The sequence below is a fragment of the Ailuropoda melanoleuca genome, chromosome 16, assembly GCF_002007445.2.
Source record: "Ailuropoda melanoleuca isolate Jingjing chromosome 16, ASM200744v2, whole genome shotgun sequence".
Lineage (NCBI taxonomy): Eukaryota > Metazoa > Chordata > Mammalia > Carnivora > Ursidae > Ailuropoda > Ailuropoda melanoleuca.
This window is the reverse complement of record NC_048233.1, coordinates 70,554,694-70,574,348: the sequence shown is the minus strand read 5'-3', so window position 1 is coordinate 70,574,348 and position 19,655 is coordinate 70,554,694. Positions and strand designations below refer to the sequence as shown.

Genomic DNA, 19,655 nt, shown 5'->3' with positions numbered 1-19,655 from the left:
TTAACACATTCACATATTTTCTCCTCATTGTTTGGCACTAAAAGAGATATCCTACATTTTATCCCCCTGAAAACCCCAAACTCCTTCCATGTAAGAATATTATATATAGTAATATTTACTATGGGCAGTCAGCAACCACTCCCCCTAATGACATCATGCCACTCAGATATTCTCCACAATATGACAGTTATGTGATTAAAACTGTGCATCAGAGTAAAACTGTGAAGAGATAGAGCCTAAATCCATATTGAAAATGAATGAACTGTACCTAGATCCCTGCACACATCGGTGCGTGGCTACAAAGCAGAATGCATGAGCAAACTTTTTATATTACCAGGAATCCATTTATCCATAGTCCCATCAGTCAAATTCAGATACTTGTTGCCAGCTCCAAGATTTATAGGCTAGAGCCGGTTTTTGAAATTGCTTTGTATTTCCATTTAACAGCCAGGGCAGCAGCATGTTAAAATTTTGCCTTGGTCTCCTTGGAGCCTATTTATAAAGCTAATTTGTCTCCCTGGACATTTTTTTTTTCTCCCCCCTCTCATTCAAATGCCAGCTCTAGGCTTCCGAATCATTAACTGCCCCCGCCTTTTTTTCTTTATTCCAAACAAAATACTGTCCTAGACAATGCCATTGCAGGACCGTGATGATTCCGATGATCTAGTCCTTCCAGGGAGGTTACAATGTTGCCTTCTGGCCGGAGATGGATTCACTGCCCTCCCTGCAGACACGCAGGCACACACACAGAGCACGGGGAAGTACACATTTACTGTACTGGCTGCCTTGAAGAAACTGTAGCTAACCACCTTATTAGTATTCTTGCCTCCACCGTGTCTCACTTGCAGCATCAGAGGGCTGAGCAAAATGCAGTAGAACAGGGACAGACACAGCTCTGGCAATCATCTCAATGCAGGCTGCCGAGTGTTGGGGGTGGGGGATGCAGCACATCAAGATTAATAACCTTGCCATAATCCGGGGCACCCTGCAAGCAGACACCTCTGCTGATTGACCTGCTCCTGGCTTGATGAATCTGCCTGGGGGAGAGGGATCCGGAATCTACCTTGTCCTGGGGGCCCCCCCTGATTTTGGATGTTCTTTTGATCCTACACCGATCTGGGAAGGTAACCGTGAGCCCTACCGTCTGCAGCACCCAGCAGCTATTGGAGGTTACTACTGACAGTTTTCATTACACTGCTGTGTGAGTGTGTGTGTTTGTGTGTGTTTGTGTGTGTTTGTGAGTGTGGGCGCCTGCTTTTGCGTGAAAGAGGATGTGCGAGTGTCCGTGAGAGAGAGAGAGAGAGTGTGTGTGTGTGTGTGTGTGTGTGTGTGAGACAACCAAAGCAGGTATATCGTACAGTAGGAGATTTCAACAGCGTGAAAATATTCTCTGGGCACTTGGACTCAGTCTGTAGCCCCCAGCCTTCACCATTCCCTTCCTTCCCCACTCCCCCTTTCTCTTTTTGCCTTTGATGAGTTTTTGGCTTACTTTTTGGCGGAGTCTCTTGGACACGTTTTTTTGCTGGTGCTGGAAGATCAGATAAATGGAACCTTTGAATACTGATTATTTTTCTCCTATGTGACTTAAAAAAAGAAGAAGAAAATAGAGTAGTGCAAGATAAGCTAGAGGATTTTAAATTTTCCTTGGTGAACTTTGAGGATCCATAGGAAGGTAAGTCACGGGACTCCTGAGATCTTGGTCCTTGTTTTCTTGCAATGTTTGTGCTTTCCTGTTTGTTTTTGGAAATCCATATGCAGTTTATAAGTGCGTTTTTAGAGCCTGTAATGCTCAGAAGAACTCAGTGTGTGGCATTTTGGGGCTATTTTCATGCCAAGGAGATTATTTCCATTTGTATAACCATCCCCCATCCCTTTTCCTCTTATTTATCTAACATTTTCACAGTGAATTCTGCTTCTATGAAATCTGGAGAAAAAAAATAATTCCAGCCTTCTCCCTCCCTGAAATGCTCTCTAAATTTGGGGGGGGGGGTGGAATCAGAAAAGCGACTGGCAGAGGCTCTGAGTAAGAGGCGAAAGTGTGTCTGCTCAGAGACTCAGGGTGGGGGTTGGGGGTGTAATCTGGACTTTTATGATAACTTAATAGTAGACTTTTTTCCCCCACCCATGGCACTTATTTTTTTCTGGAATAGTTAAATCTCCTCTGGAGAGTAGTGAATGTGTGGAATACAGAAAAGCTGTTTCAATAGCTCTTAATTGGAACAAATGAGAACAAAGTGGAAATTGTTTAGTATTTTGAACCTCCTTTTTTGCACTGATTCGCTTGCGATCGCATCTCATTAACCTTTCTGAATGCTGTGTCCCCTGATTAAGACTAGTGTCTCTCATTTTGGAACATCCCCTTACCCTACGTGGTCCCTGGAGAAGGCAGTGCAGTTGCAAATTGCTCCTAATTGTCTGCTCTTGGCTGTAAAAGCAAGCAGGCGGTATCAGGAATTCAGGTGACTTTTGACAAGCACCTTGCCTAACTCTGTCCCTTTAGTGTTTCCTGGTGGTTTGCTGTGCCTCTTTTTTTCTTTTTCTTTTTTTCCTTTCCCTTTCCTTCAAAGTAAAATGCAGATAGTGTTTTACCTATTTCCATCCCGAGGTGATTTAATTAAAGCAAAGTAGCATTTCACTGTGTTAGCGTCTGTGTTCCTGGAGCTGTATTTTTATCTCTGCACTAGCATCACTTAGCTTCTCCCAAGAAGTGAGAATCACTTGTAAATATATCTCTAAAATGCTGAAGCCACTCCCTCCCCCCCAAAGCAATAGAACTTCATTCAGTCTTCCTCCGTCAGTACAAGTGGATGGTTTATCCTAAAAGGAATGGTGAGATTTCATGGAGTGTTGGCCAACTCGAACTGTTACTGTGAACATTTTCATGGAAGAGCTGGCAGGTACGTTAACGAGGCAGAGGAACGCACACACAGGTGTTTCCAAGTGGGGATGTCTATGTGGGGATAGAGAGATGATGCAACTTGTAACCTGAGCTTTCTTCAGAGACAGTTGGGGGTCAAAGATGTACTGGGGCGTCCAACTTGAGAGATGTCAGAGCTCATACTCAAAACATTAAGACTATTTTCTCTAAAAGGGATTTCCCCCTAATCCTGAACTAAAAAGAAAGAAAGAAAAAACTTAAAGATGGGCTTATATCCTGGTCTTGCCATAGACTATCCCTTCTGTCTATCTGATGTTTTTGCAAAGTGGTATGAAAGAACCCATTTAAGGAGGGCCAATGTTAAAAGATGCCTCTGCACCCACCCCCCAGTTGGCATTTCCTCTGCTCACTGCTCCCCGTGAAGCTACTATGGGAAAACTATGTCGTGTCGGTATAATGTATGCTCTGTCATTCTTGTCAACTATTTCTGCTCAGGATAGTTTCATCTGTTACTCAGAGATTCCAGTTACGTTTCCTTTATCAGAAAGGGGCTTTTTTTTTTTTTTTTTTCATTTTTAAATGATTGAAACCTAGGAGAAACTCCAAATAAAATTTCATTTTCCTTGTGGAGCAAACAACCTGGGACTTGTGAAACCTGAAGGCAAATGTCCTACATGTGCGGGAAACACAGGGTACCCCTCTGAGGAGCTTCATGCTCTGGAGCTGGGGGGAGGGGCGGGGGGGGAAAGGGGGTTGTGTCCGGGGAGTGGAGTTCCCCATACTCTGCCTGGACCATCACCTTCCCTTAGGTTAGGCAGCTCCTCAGGAACATGCAGCTTTTGGTGACCAGGACCGGGTACAGGGGACAGTATGTTATGTCTTTATTTTGTGTGGGGACTGTTCTGAATAAGGAGAAGCCCCTTGAAAATGTCGTTCTGGAAGTTGGCAAATTAATGCCTCTTCTTACTGAGGCTATTTAATTCTGACTGTTCCCCTCCCATTCACATTCTCACCCAGGGTGGGTATATTTAGACTTGTGGTGTTGGTTTAAAGAAAAAATTAATTGCAGATTATTCTCAACACCGTCTTAAAAATAATAAGGATAACATCTTGGCTTTTGTGTATTTGAGATTCAGTAATTGTAATGAGTGAATCTTCTAGCGATAGCAACACTTTCATTATCACTTATTTTCAGCTAATAATAGAAGTGGGGTACAAGCCAACTCAGGGTATGCTGATTACAGTTCCTGCAATGAGTAAAGCATCTCCCTGGTAGGTCAAGTTTTCCTGATGGTATTTGAGCAGTTGTAACTTTGCATCTTTATTAGCTTAGGTCAGAGCAAAGGAAAACAGCTTTCAGTCAGAACAGGCCCCAGATCTATGACTTTCTTCTGTCTTTTCCAGATTTGTTTTGTGATAGAGTATGTTTTTTTTTGTTGGTGGTGGTGGGTTTTTTTGTTTGTTTGTTTGTTTTTGTTTTTTTTAGTTTAACAGAGTGTGTTTTCTTGCTTAGTGAGTTCAGAACAGAAAAGGGAGGGAGGGAACTTTTTTTGTTTCAGTACAGGTAACCTATCGGAGTTGCCAAGGAAAAGGCTAGGATTCTCTAGAAGGAATATATGCAGAGTAATTTTTTGTAAAAGAATTAATTAGTAAAGGGATGCCTTGAGTTTGTTTATTTGGGGGAGAATAAAGGAAATTCCAATTCCTTCTCTATTTAGTTCCAGTCACTTGGCCAGCCTTTCTGTGGGTCTTTGCTCAAGTGAGCCAACCAGGCCCAACATTCTCCAGTGTGTTTCTATGTTTTTAAGACCGAGGACACTTAACACATGAATGGCTCTTTCCTTCTGTAACAAACAGAGCTGACAGCTGGAAGGTCAGCTACTGAGAACCTTTAAAGGAAGCCAGAAAGATCACCCTGTAAACTGAAGAGCAAAAGGGAGCTCTTGCAGCTCTAGCCCTGGAGGTAGGTGAGGACCAGGCGGACTGAACTTGAAGTTTTGATTGCTGAGTCATTACAACAGCCTGGAGCTGTGTGTTAGATCGACGAACTGAGGCTGACATTGGGGCTAATGCTAATAGAATAGGCTCCAGCATCAGCCTACAGCAGAAAATGCAGACTCTTGGGATGAAGTAGATACAGTCTCTGATGACAGATGCATGCTTGTATATTTTTGCTATTGTTCTTTATCACTGAGAAACAACTTCTCAGGGTTCCCCCATTGAATTGCAAAGGAAAAGATGGGTTAATTAAAGTGCAACTAGAACAGGGGCTTTGCAATGGACTAAATCAATTCACTTAATTATCTGAATCCCCATTTGAGACCACTCAATAGTCACAGGTAAAAGGGGGGTTGGGGGGAGACTGGTTTTAGAATCCAGAGAAGGAAGGACTTGGAGTGAGAATGAGGTGTCAGTCAAGCATTGACAGTGCTCCTTGATGGTCAGTAAGTCACTCAAAATCTCAGAACTCTGATTTCTTCCTATACAGTTTAGAAATAAACATTCCTAATTTACAGTGTTGTCATGGGGATTATGATGCAATATTACAGAATAAAATGATCTGTAATTGCACATTGCTGTGGAAATGTAAGGGACTATGGTAATGACGACTTCATATTTGGTTTAAGACTTTACAAAATAATTTCTTCTATATGACTTTCAATTGATTAGAGAACTGATCTTCCTGATAGGTGAACAATATTTGTGGTATTAAAATTGGGGTGTTTCACAAATGTGTTGACTATACCTCATCTTGGTAATTTTTGTGGAACATTCTTGGTTGTGGGATTGTGTATGTGTGCACGCATGTGCATATGAGCTTGTATATATATGTGCAAGTAATTGACCAACCTGTAGGAGGTATAACTTTAGATTCATGAAAAATAGAAAATGTGGTGACCCTAATCCACTGTTGTTGAGTATCCAAAAAGGGTGAGAAAGACTTGGGCATTTAGCCTTTTGTCTGGAAATACACAGATCATTACAGGGTTTGTGGATTCTAGAAAACTCCAGTCAACAATGAGGCTGTTGACTAGAAGTTGAGTTAAACGTGGAAACTGTATCAATAGGATATTTATTTATCATGATAACATAGGTCCTGATGATGATTGTCATACCTAGTTAGGTTTGGGGGACAGATAGACCAGGGTTAAAGGACTGAGTTAGAGATCATTATGACAAGAAAATGTGTTGGTGATGAGCACTGGCTTTGGAGTTAGACAGAATTGGGGATGGATATCTAATCTCTTGGAGCCTCAGTTATCCAATCTGTAAAACAGGGATGATCAATCCTTCAATGGGCCTCCGTGACATATGAATAAATGAGTGTATATGCACTTGGCCCTTGAATAATGTGGGGATTAGGGATGCCACCCTCCAGGCAGTAGAAAATCTCCTATAACTTTTGACTCCCCAAAATTTAATAGCCTCCTGTTGACCAGAAACCTTACTGATAACATAGTCAATTAACATATATTTTGTAATATGTATTATATACTGTATTACAATAAAGTTAGAGAAAAGAAAATGTTTTTAAGAAAATCCAAACGAAGGTATATTTACTGCACTGTATGTAAAACACCCACGTCTAAATGGACTCGCACTGTTCAAACCTACGTTGTTGAAGGGTCAACTATAACAGCACTTGGTAAAATCCTTAACAAAGAACTGGACCTGTATAGGTAGTTCACCTATATTCTCTCCTTTTTCTTCATCTGGCTTAAGAATTAGGAAGACCACTCTAATTTAGTGTATTTATGTAACTTATGTGAGTAGGCAAAAGCCTCAAATGTAATCTGAGAGCTAAGTAAAATGGGAGAGAGAAAGCTATATTTCTGTAAATTAGCTCATTTCATGTACCATGATTTCATCAGATCCTTTCTCAGAGCAACCAAAGTGCCCTTTCCAGATGTCACCTCACTTATGCTCAGAACTTCCAAAATGATACTGAATGTAAATAGCGAGAATCATGTGCACCCATCCATATGTGGTTGCAGAAACACAATTCACATGTCAGCAAGTGGTGTTAACACTGCTCTTTATCTAACATCTCGTATTGTTCACAGTCAATGAAAGGATGTATATTTATTAAACACCTACCTGGTACAAGCACTGTGATCACTGCTGTGGGGAATCTAGAAGGCCTCTCTCTGCTCATGCTTCTTTGCTGCAATTCCTGCATTTGGATGGGTCATGCTGCAGTTTCAAGGCTGTCCCCTGGAATTTGAACTTGATAGTTAAAACGGGATTAAGATTGCGCTGCAGGAAAATGACCTATGTAGGTCTGTGTCATTGTGCTTGACCTTTATTTCGTTCAAGAACATATTGCAAAAGATGTAAAAATCCTTGTTCCTGTTGGAGCTGAGATGAGCTGTCAGTGATGAGTTCAGTTCTGCTTTGCTAACTCTGCATGGCTGGTACCACTTGACCCAGGTATTTCTGTTCTGCAAAGTCAGCCTTTCCCTAGGAATGAAGGGAGCAGGGTTTTGTCCTTCAGATGGTGGGGTTTTCTATCCTTTTAATGAATGGATAGAGCCTATTTTATGGCTTGCCAAGAAGGAAGACCAGAACCACGTTCCCTGCATTTTAAGGCTCCATTCTTAAAATCCAAATCTAGTAGAGTAAGAAAGGGACGAGGGATGTCAGTTGGTCAAAATAGCAAATGCTCGAGGGTGTGATAGAGGCCTGTAAACTTGCATCAGGATTTGTGGTTAGAGCAGTGCACCGAACTAAATAAATTCCCCGAGTAATATACTGCAGGTGCACACATTGAGGTGCTATCATAAATTATAACTAATTCTCATGGTCCACAAATATATTCGATGTGCCAGACACTGTGCTATGTAGGTTATATTATTTATACTTCTCAAAGAAAAGTAAGATAGCATTCCCATATTACAGATGAAGCAAAGAATGATTCATTCCTTTGCCCCAAATTCTGGCTGACTTCAAAGTTCTGTATATTCTTCTATGTATACATAAGGATATATATCCTATATATACATATCATATATTTTTTTAAAGTTTTAGGTTGCAAACCCAATGCTTCTTCACATAAATCCTTGATTATAGGACGGTTGAGAAGTAAGTCTTCTCTAAATGCAAATCAAATAATCTTGTTGTCATGACAGGGCTCATTCTATCAGTGGAAAGATGTGGTCTCTGTTTCTAAGGGACCTCTGAATGGTCACCTCCTTAACCAATGGGTTCCTGATAATACCCAACCGTCAATGCTCTGAGGTAGAGCCTGACGTTGACAATTACCTAAATCTCATTTGAATGTTTGGTATCCTGTGCCATATTGGCAATTGGTAATGGCAGAAGTAACTAGAGTTACAGGATGTGGGACAAAGAAATGAGGGTCTCCTGTAACATTAAATCATAAGTAGCATTGGGTGGCATTTGCAGAATACATGTTATGGGTGTGTCTCTCAATGTTTTTCTACGCATTAGTTAGGTAACTTTGTAGGGATTACTTTTGTACCTTTTTCCTTCTCGTACCTTGCGTGGTTGTTGTAAAAAGATTTAGAAAAATAATACTTATAAGGGACCTAGAACAGAGACTGGAATTTAGTTGGTGTTCAGTAAAAGATACATCACATTTACTTAAAACGATTAATAGTAGTATGATTTAGGAATCTCCGTTTGTGACAAACCTTGTACTCCAAAGTGCAAGAGGTTATACAAATTTTTACCTCACAGGAATGAACAGAAGAGTGAATATCCAGGTCTGTCTGGGCCATAAAAATATGAATGAGAGGAGGAAAATTATCTGTCAGCAGTGTTGATGTCAGTAGGGAACATGCTGATGGAAAAAGTGATTTGGCGTGGAGCACTCAAGGAGACTAGAGTAACAGAGAACCAAGTCAGAACTTCATATGCTGAGGAGCTTTTCCTATTGTCCAATCCTAAAATGATATGATCTTGGGAATGTAACTCAATGCTTGTCTATAAACAGGAAAAAGGGTCACATTTTGAACAATTTCTTGGTAGAGAGAAGAGGTAACAATCTCCCTTTGACTTTATGCTGTCAAAGAGGGAAAGAAAATTTCGACGCTGCCTTTTCTCTCATCCCTGCAAAATTTCTCTAGCTTTTCTGTACCGTGTAGATATATATTTTTAAATCTGTTTTTGGTGTTCTAGCTGCTCCTTTTTAATATATGAGCAAACCAGAAATCTAAGTGTTTGGTAAGCCATTCCAGGCTGGGGGTTTTAAATCTTTTATTTAGAACATTATGATTTTTTTTAAAATTTATTTTATTTATTTATTATTTATTTATTTGTATTCGTGATGTGGGTAACAAGTCCCAGAAACAAGACCAAGTGAACACACAACGGTTCAGGGTATACTTTTTTGGAAAAATATGATTGGGATTAAAATTTTTGATCATACATGTCAGGAACCTTATAGACACTTAATGTGGAAGAAGCATTTCAGTAAAGAAAGTTTATAATTTTTTTTTATACAAATGGAAACCAATGTAAACAGGATAACAGTAAAAATGAAGTGTAAGCAGTTTGAACAATCACTTTAGTAAAGGTGAAGTTGTACCTGAAGACGAGTGAGTGATTAGTAATGCAAACAGTGGGTAAATGAGCTAACTTTTTTCCTGTAGGACCTTCCCTATGAATAGTGATAAACATGCCAAGGAGATAGATACGCACAAGGAAAAAATTCCACTCACGCTTCTTCTAAAGGAAAGTCAGGTTTATATGTGACTTTTGCTCAGAATCTTTCTTCTACCGAAGAATCTGGACTATATTAAATGTTAAACATTTTATCAATTAACTCGTTCTGATTCCAGTGCCCCAGGGAAGAACATATATACAAGTCGTCTTGGTTTTTCTGAGTATCTCCTAACTGCATATACTTTCACGAACCAGAGTCTGTCCCACTCGGATGGCTGAGTTCTTGTGTTCATCTGGTAGATGCTTACCTCCTTTATCACTTTCCTCTTCTTTGACCTATCTTGCCATACTGCTGTGATTCTACTGGATGTGTGTGTGTGTGTGTGCCCCTTCAAGTTCGATTTTTATCTCTCCCATCTCTAAAGGCACTGATGCATTTCTTTCCCCCTAAGCTTTCACTAAATGGAATTCTATATTTCCTATCTGGTGCGTGTTTTTTTCCCCGAGACTCATTTAACCAAAACCATATATATATAATAATATATATTATATGTAATTATATATATGTATATATTTTTTCTACTCCTTAATCTCAGAATTATGACATAGATCTAGATTAAGACCACTTTTGCATAAGTACATTGGAGTTCTCAATGAATGCTTTTGTGTATAATGTCCTTTTGCATCTGTGGTCATCTCAGTGGTATCATTTATTAATGTATTTATTGAATACCTGCTGGGTTCAGAATTATATCAGTTATAGTTTGGAACACAAACTTGTATGTAAATGACTTTTTTGCCCCTCAAATATGTTAATATATTATTACTAATGTTACATTAGCAAAAGAGAAATTAACTTGCTAAACAAGGCAGTGTTGTGTTCAGAACCAAAAACTGGAGTCAATATGAATGATTTACAGAATAAAATTATCACTGGGGAGTTTGTGGTTGGGGCGTTTTAAGGAAGAAAACTGAACTTGGGTTTAGCCCAAAATATAATGTGAAGTGACCATTTTTCTGAAGAGGACATGGAAAAGATTAGGACTTCCCTGTGAACAGGATAAGGAAATGTCCTCAACAAGTAGTTGGTGGGTAAGAATAAACATAGGGGTGGGTCCCGTAGAAGGCCTTGGGGAAAAATCACAAAATTAACACAGTAGCTATCCTGCATTTAACACCATGATATTTTGGGTGCTATGCTAGGCACTTCCGTTGTGAAAAGGAAGTACGAATGATTCTCAGGGTGCAGATGAGGAAGCTCAACCTCAGACAATTCCTGATTTGCTCGAGGTCATAAGACCTACGTGCAGCGCGTGATGTGTGCCTAGATGCCTCCAATTGCAGAGCCCAGACCACTTGCGTCCTCCCATTCTGATCTTTATCCTTGCAAACCCTTAAAGCCATAGTGTTTTGTATTTTTCCCTACTGCCTTTCAAATTGCTCTGTACTCTTTTGGGTGAAAACCATTTGCTGTAACTTTTTTTTTTTTAACCTTAATTTTCCTGGAATCTTTTCTTCCAGTGATCGCCAAAAAAAGAGCTTGGAAACAAAGATAGATGTAAAGACTCCTATCTGGCATCCTCACTTTCCCTTCCTTGTCGAGATCTGAGTATGTCCCTTTTCTGTTTTCTGGAAGGGGAGCTAGTGCTTTCTACAGATGGTCTGTCGGACAGACAGATGGTCCAAACTCCTCTAATGGTATGTTCGAGAGAGAAACATGTCTGCGAACTGCCAGCTCAGAATGGAATGGCACTTCACACAAGCATGAAGAGTTGATAGAAGAAAGTGTTCTCTGACCTTCCAGACTTCAGCCCCGTTCCTTAGTTTGGAATTCTTAGAGATAGGAGAGAAACTCTTTCTGCTGTGAGTGATGACAATTTCTTTTTCTCTCAATCCAGAGGGTTGATGGCTCCACCCGAGTAAACTCAGAAATTTACCAGGGGATTTCATGGGGTGCCATTTTTCTTGGCTGAGGGACTGGATCTAAGATAAGGATCCAGGAGAAGCCAAAGGCAGACTATTTGAAGCTAGTCCACTCTAATTCTGACCATGTCACTGGAAAAAGAATAACAGCAGAGGGTTTTGCCCATCAAGGGGAAGCTACCAATCAAATTGATTCTTTGGTCATTATTATCAATCTCTGTGGGGCCGGTACAGAGTTACCTGCCGAGCTTCTGGTTAAATAACCCCTTGACTCTCTTCCCTGATGAGCGCAGAGCTAGGAAATTCAGAAACAGAAAAAGGGCTAATTTCCTCTTCCTGTCTGGGGTCTGGGGATTGCTCCAGGAAAAACCAGCCCTTCTCAACGTCTGCTTTACCCCCGTGCTACTGCCCATAGTGGCTAGTGATGTAAGGATCCACCATATAAGGAAATCTTTCCCTATGCCTGTCTCCTGTTCCCCTAGCCTTCTTACTAAGTGAAGGCCACAGAAGATTCAAGAAAGTCATGTCCAACAACAGCTCTTATTTCTGACATTTGCTCAGACTATCCTCCCACTTACTAGTTTGCTAGGACTTGCCCATTTCCTGCTTCATTCTCTCCAGCTTTTTAAGTACCTTCGGTCTTCCACTCCAGATCCAAGTTTTCCAGCATCTACCTCGGGCTACCTCTTTTTTGATAACCTCTTTACTTTCACATCTGTATCCTTTGTTCTAGTCTGCTTCTGCACACTTCCAGTTTTATGCAACTTAGGGCTTCAGATGAAGCTTGCTCCAGTTTGCAATATTGAGATGCAATACTCAACCCTCCAGCTCTCTCGCTGGGCATGCGGGGCAGATGCTGCCTTTGCATAATGACTCCCAGTCTTCCCAGCTTGCAAACCCTACTTCTGTATCTGCCAACTAGCTCCTTTCTCTGTTGTTGGATGTAAGCATCTTTTAAAAAAGACCATGATACCACCTGCCGAATTGGGATCATGATAACAACTAACATTTATTCAGCATTTACTATGTGTCAAGAACTTTATATTCATTTTCAAAGATTTGACTCCTCCTCCCACCACCAACAAAGAAACTGAGGTAGATATTATACAAATGTTAAAGAAGGAAACCTTTAGGCTCAGAGAGGTTCAATCAATGGCCAAGGTCACATAGCAGAGATTTAGATGAATCCAGTACCTATGTCTGGAAATATTACCGTATGCTGCCTTCTAAGTTTTTAAAAATATGTAATACCTTTTTTTGGAGGGGAGTGCATGGGATTTTGTGTTTGGGTAGGTAAGAAAAAGCTTTGTAAACTTTAAAGCTCTATGCAAATGTTAATTGTTACTATGTTCTACCCTCAAATTATTTATGGATGACACTGCATATATTTATATAGCTCAGTGTAACAAATAGCTGATTAAGGAGCAATCATTTCTCAATTTTAAGGCAGAAATATTGTGGATGCTTATGAAATAGAGCTCTAAAAACAGATGTGTGTGGCAGCCTGGTTGGTGTGTCTGGTGAAATACAGTAGAACCTGACTAAATTACACTAATGAGTTGGAGACCCATTACAAATTATCACATTTGCCCAATTAGTGAAGGAGTAACAGAGAGAAAATGACTACTAAGGAAGCAAAGCTGATATAAAGGAAAGACAAAACTTCAGGGAAGCCTGTAAGATGATAATACACACCCCACTCACACGCGCACACACACACACAGTACAATAGATAAAGTTGCTCACGTTATCCAGAAATCTACAAACATGTACAATATGGATCCATGTGTATATATGGACTGCCCGACTCTGTTGCCTCCTCTCTAATTGCCTCAGTCTTACAAGAGAGAATAATGAGTGAAAGCTCATTGTTTTGAGGTCGCCTCCAAAACTTTTATGTTTCTACTGGATTTGGATTTTGTTACATTTACAACATCTTTATATGGTAGATTGTGGTACTGCATTTAGTTACATTTTATTATATGCTTTGAGGATTGTCTTACCAGCCTGAACGCATCAATGGGTGTTACCATCTTGGAATATTTTCGGTTACAGTACTTTGATGTAAATTTTTCCTAGAAGTCATTCTTTACATATTCTCAGGAGGCAGGGCCCTGCTTTCCAAATTCTATTGATAAACTTATTTTGAGGACGAAATAGGCAAGTTATCTCTTAACCTCCTTGGAATTCTAAAACCTCAACGTTTTAGAGCTCAAAGAACAATGCTCACTTTAAATCTAGATTATTTTTCATGGAGTCTTAATAGTTTCAAAATAGACTTTAATAGAATTTATACCTAGAAACCAATTGTTTAGTTACATATTTCATTTATTTCTACCACTTATTGAATATTCTATGTCAGAGGGATGCACATAAATCTTGTGTAATTCTTAGTACAGACATGTACATGTAATACTACTATTACGTTTCATATACAGATGGGGAAACCGAGGCTCAGAGAACTTAAGTAACTTGACAGTGGCAATACAGCTAATAATTGTCAGAGCAGAGATCTGAGAAAATATGGGTTATGTTTCAAAGGCACTTACAGTCTACCAAGCATATGGTCATATGCACAGCATGCTTTATGCTAAAATTATGGCTTGCAAGCCCAGATCTTCATAATTAAAATAATGGCCTACTCTAATTGCCCACATTCTTCTCTTTCTTTCTAAACTTTTCCTTGTTACTGAGCTCTGATCAGATGTTCAATGTGATGTCCTTTTTGCCTAAGTTTTAGTTTTGTGGCTTTAGAATTTCTTTGCACTTTATCCTGTAGCTCGGACTTACTAAATTTAAAACCAACCATCTTCTGGTGCATACAGCCTGGCAAAAATGTACTTGTAGCCTTTTTGGTGCGGAAGAGGGCTACAGTTGTCCTTTTTTCCTGTGATAAAGAGAGAAACATGGCCATAAATTCCATGTATCCTGGCACGTACATCCTTCTGCTGTGGGACTCCCATGGAGAAGTGGAGTCTGTTTTCTTACTCCTTGAAACTAGACTGGCCTTGTGAATTGGTTTGATAGAATGTAAGAAAAATAGCATTACAATCCAGAAGGATGGGCATCAGGAAGTCTGTAGCTTCCATTTTCCTCCCACAAAAGGAAGCCCATCTAGCTAGAGGAGCCATGGAAGAACACTGAGCCGTCACTCTCACTTGTCCGCATATCATGTCCTCGAAAGCCAGCACAGCTGCCAGACATGTGAGTAAGGCCACCCTAGGCCTTCCAGCTCAGCCTGTGCTCTAGTTAGCTGCAGCTGCAAGAGTGACTTGAGGGGGTGAAAGCAGAGTAACTGGCCCATCAAAACAGAGAGGGATGAAATGTGAGAGATCTTTAAGTCTCTATGTGTTGGGATGATTTATTACGTAGCAGCAGTTAACCAGAACAGGCTTACCTATTACAGAAACATTATTCATTTCCTAAGATTTGAATTGGGATGGGGATGGGTTTGTGAGTTTCCTATGTTGTTGCCCTTCTGTCTGTTTCTTGAAAAAGAGTAACCTGGTAATCTCGTGGTTCAGCATCATCTGTGAGTACCAAGCTCTTCAACTGCTGAGATGCTTACATAGAAACTCTAGCTTTTGCTAATCAGCAGCTTGGCATTCATGCATCTTCATTTTTTTAAATGCTTTTGAGTCCTTATTCAGGAAATATTTAGAACCTACTATGTGTCCATCCTACTCAGTATAAGTAACATAATATTCATTATGAACAGCTTCAATATAGAAAAAGAAATCCCCCCCACATATCTAATATTAAGTTTTACACACACAAACACACACACAGAGTTACTCATTCATACTCCGACATTATGGATTCCTTCTTCCTGTTCAGGTTTTTATTTGAAGGAAGAAAAATTACCCTTCTTGAACCATATTATAATGATTTGTAGGTTTATTCAGATGTTCACATGTAATTCTCCCAGGAACCCTTGGAGAAAGGTGTTACTTTCCCATTTTACAGATGGGAATACTAANTCACTCTCACTTGTCCGCATATCATGTCCTCGAAAGCCAGCACAGCTGCCAGACATGTGAGTAAGGCCACCCTAGGCCTTCCAGCTCAGCCTGTGCTCTAGTTAGCTGCAGCTGCAAGAGTGACTTGAGGGGGTGAAAGCAGAGTAACTGGCCCATCAAAACAGAGAGGGATGAAATGTGAGAGATCTTTAAGTCTCTATGTGTTGGGATGATTTATTACGTAGCAGCAGTTAACCAGAACAGGCTTACCTATTACAGAAACATTATTCATTTCCTAAGATTTGAATTGGGATGGGGATGGGTTTGTGAGTTTCCTATGTTGTTGCCCTTCTGTCTGTTTCTTGAAAAAGAGTAACCTGGTAATCTCGTGGTTCAGCATCATCTGTGAGTACCAAGCTCTTCAACTGCTGAGATGCTTACATAGAAACTCTAGCTTTTGCTAATCAGCAGCTTGGCATTCATGCATCTTCATTTTTTTAAATGCTTTTGAGTCCTTATTCAGGAAATATTTAGAACCTACTATGTGTCCATCCTACTCAGTATAAGTAACATAATATTCATTATGAACAGCTTCAATATAGAAAAAGAAATCCCCCCCACATATCTAGGATATTAAGTTTTACACACACAAACACACACACAGAGTTACTCATTCATACTCCGACATTATGGATTCCTTCTTCCTGTTCAGGTTTTTATTTGAAGGAAGAAAAATTACCCTTCTTGAACCATATTATAATGATTTGTAGGTTTATTCAGATGTTCACATGTAATTCTCCCAGGAACCCTTGGAGAAAGGTGTTACTTTCCCATTTTACAGATGGCAATACTAAGGATGGAAAGATTATGTGATGGGTTCAATGTCATACAACTGATAGATGGAGAACACACAGTTCAAACGTGTTGTCTGACTTCTGCTCCCAGGACCTTTGCACTGCACCAGACCTCATACATCCAACCAGGACTGCGAGACGCCCCGGTGCCTCTACTTCCTCTCCTTGTGTTTTCTCATCCAGTTCTTCCCTCTATCACTCCATCTTAACCTTAGCCCTTCCCCTGATTGACTGGTAATTGGAATTCTGTACTGTGTCCNGTGTCCATCCTACTCAGTATAAGTAACATAATATTCATTATGAACAGCTTCAATATAGAAAAAGAAATCCCCCCCACATATCTAGGATGTTAAGTTTTACACACACAAACACACACACAGAGTTACTCATTCATACTCCGACATTATGGATTCCTTCTTCCTGTTCAGGTTTTTATTTGAAGGAAGAAAAATTACCCTTCTTGAACCATATTATAATGATTTGTAGGTTTATTCAGATGTTCACATGTAATTCTCCCAGGAACCCTTGGAGAAAGGTGTTACTTTCCCATTTTACAGATGGCAATACTAAGGATGGAAAGATTATGTGATGGGTTCAATGTCATACAACTGATAGATGGAGAACACACAGTTCAAACGTGTTGTCTGACTTCTGCTCCCAGGACCTTTGCACTGCACCAGACCTCATACATCCAACCAGGACTGCGAGACGCCCCGGTGCCTCTACTTCCTCTCCTTGTGTTTTCTCATCCAGTTCTTCCCTCTATCACTCCATCTTAACCTTAGCCCCTCCCCTGATTGACTGGTAATTGGAATTCTGTACTGTGTCTNTGTCCATCCTACTCAGTATAAGTAACATAATATTCATTATGAACAGCTTCAATATAGAAAAAGAAATCCCCCCCACATATCTAGGATATTAAGTTTTACACACACAAACACACACACAGAGTTACTCATTCATACTCCGACATTATGGATTCCTTCTTCCTGTTCAGGTTTTTATTTGAAGGAAGAAAAATTACCCTTCTTGAACCATATTATAATGATTTGTAGGTTTATTCAGATGTTCACATGTAATTCTCCCAGGAACCCTTGGAGAAAGGTGTTACTTTCCCATTTTACAGATGGCAATACTAAGGATGGAAAGATTATGTGATGGGTTCAATGTCATACAACTGATAGATGGAGAACACACAGTTCAAACACGTGTTGTCTGACTTCTGCTCCCAGGACCTTTGCACTGCACCAGACCTCATACATCCAACCAGGACTGCGAGACGCCCCGGTGCCTCTACTTCCTCTCCTTGTGTTTTCTCATCCAGTTCTTCCCTCTATCACTCCATCTTAACCTTAGCCCTTCCCCTGATTGACTGGTAATTGGAATTCTGTACTGTGTCCATGGAGCCTTTTTTGCAAGAATAAAAGAACGTTGTTGTCTAGATCTTGGAAACCACTTGTCTCATGGCGGGGGAAGGGGATCCAGCTTGCCTTGGAAAGCCCTCTGTATGGGGACATGGGTCCCTGATTTGCTTTTATGGTCTGTTTATTCAGAATTAAGATGTGAGGAGCGTAAGCTCTGGGGAAAAGGAATTTTCTCATTAATGCTTCAAGAGGAGAATGCTTCTTGGGAGATAAGAAGTATTTTCTTTGCATAGCATCTTCTGGAAACACGTGAAGAAAGAGATGTGGTGAACTCAAGTAAGAAATCTTACTTTCTGCCGGTTCCGAGGTAGGGCATAGCTTATATACCTGAGGTATAGGTAGCGCATGGCCAAATCTAAGTGGGGGGAGGGAGTTAAGTTAGACTCTTTGCAGCCATATCTCAGGGGAAAGGATAGTAGTTAAGATAGACTCTTTGCCCCATACCAACAAAGTATCCCAATTTTATTTTCGTCCTTCCATTCCTGGAGTTAATTTTTTTTTTCTTCTAAAATCTCATTACCTTACTTGATTGTTGTACTCAAGCTTATGTAGCCAGTGTCTGTCTTCATAAATTGTTTGGTTAACACAGACTAACTGGTAAATACTCACTGATACTTGTAACCAAGAAGATTATGGAGTTCATCTTCAACTTTATAGCAGTCCTGGTTCTCTGGCTAAGAACCTACTGTATAAAGGCATTACTCCTTATTCCTACTTTATTTTCTCTTCAAAGCCACTATGCTCTATAGCTCCTGGCCTATTTTTATAAACATTCAATAGCATTAGGGTTTACAAAATTCTCTCGTTTATGGAATTTACTTTTGCCCTGCTCCTAAGACTCTGCTCTGAGGTTTTCCTTAGCTTTCCTGTGTTGTTTCATGTTGTAGTTACAAGCTCCTAAAGTATACCCAGAACAAAGGAAAAGGTAACATAAAATATAGACTCACTGTGTGAAATGTGTTTCTTTCCACTAATCAGTTTCTCGTAGGCCTTTGTTAATTCTTAAGATTGGTCATGCAAGTCAGAGTAGATATTGTGAGGTTTACGTAGCATCTATATTGAAGGAAAAAAAACCTATATGCTAAACTAGAAAGAGCTGTAGATTTGGAATTAGAATCCTAAATCCTTCCATTGCCTAGCTCTACAACCTAGGGCAAGCCTCGGAGCTTGCACTTTCTGAAATTAGCCTCATTCTTTTGTTGAATAGCGATCATACCGGTCTCAAAATCCTCCTCTGTGATGCAGGAGATTCTGTGGATATAAGGCATTAGAATTGTTAGGTAGTATTTTGAAGCTAGATTAACTTTTTCAGATTCTACAGTATAAAAATCTAATGGTTGGTTTTATAGCAAGGAAGAGGCAGCAGAGGAAATGGTGTCCAAGGAGGTCTTGAACAAACATCACCACTTTTAAATCAGCGATTATTTCTTGATGCTAATATTGGTGTAGGAACAAATGTAAATAAACCGATACGTTTATAATTGTTGGTGGCTATGCATGTTCATTTAACGCTTTTAGAAAGCAATTTGACTTTAGGTCATAGATTTATTTGCTTTGATCCCTTTCTGGAAATTTATCCCCAAGAAATATAAAAAAATGCAATATACACAAATATGCTAATAAAATTGTTTATAACTAAGAAAATATCATCAGCCAATATGTCAAACAAAAGGTATGGGTAAAATAATTATATGTGGATATAAGGCAGCTACTAAAATTTATAATCTGGAAGACTTTGCATAATGGCAACTATATAAAGAAAATAGGCATGCATATGTAAATTTGCAAGACTGAATAGCAGTATAGGCTTGCCTCATTTTATTGTGCCTCACTTTATTGTACTTTGAAGATACTGTATTTTGTTTTTAACAAATTGAAGGTTTGTGGCAACCCTGTGTCGAACACGTTGATTGGCACCATTTTTCCAACAGCATTTGTGTACTTCGTGTCTCTGCCACATTTTGGTCATTCTCGATATTTCTGACTTTTT

At 39.8% G+C, this 19,655-nt stretch overlaps 1 long non-coding RNA gene across 1 annotated transcript in view; it reads left to right on the top strand.

The window, feature by feature from the left end:
- The first annotated feature begins 890 nt into the window (after positions 1-890).
- Positions 891-19,655, top strand: part of LOC117796738 — a 455,682-nt gene continuing 436,917 nt past the window's right edge. Inside the window, exon 1 of the long non-coding RNA XR_004621395.1 lies at positions 891-1,672. This is a non-coding gene — a long non-coding RNA (uncharacterized LOC117796738). The remainder of the gene's footprint in view (positions 1,673-19,655) is intronic.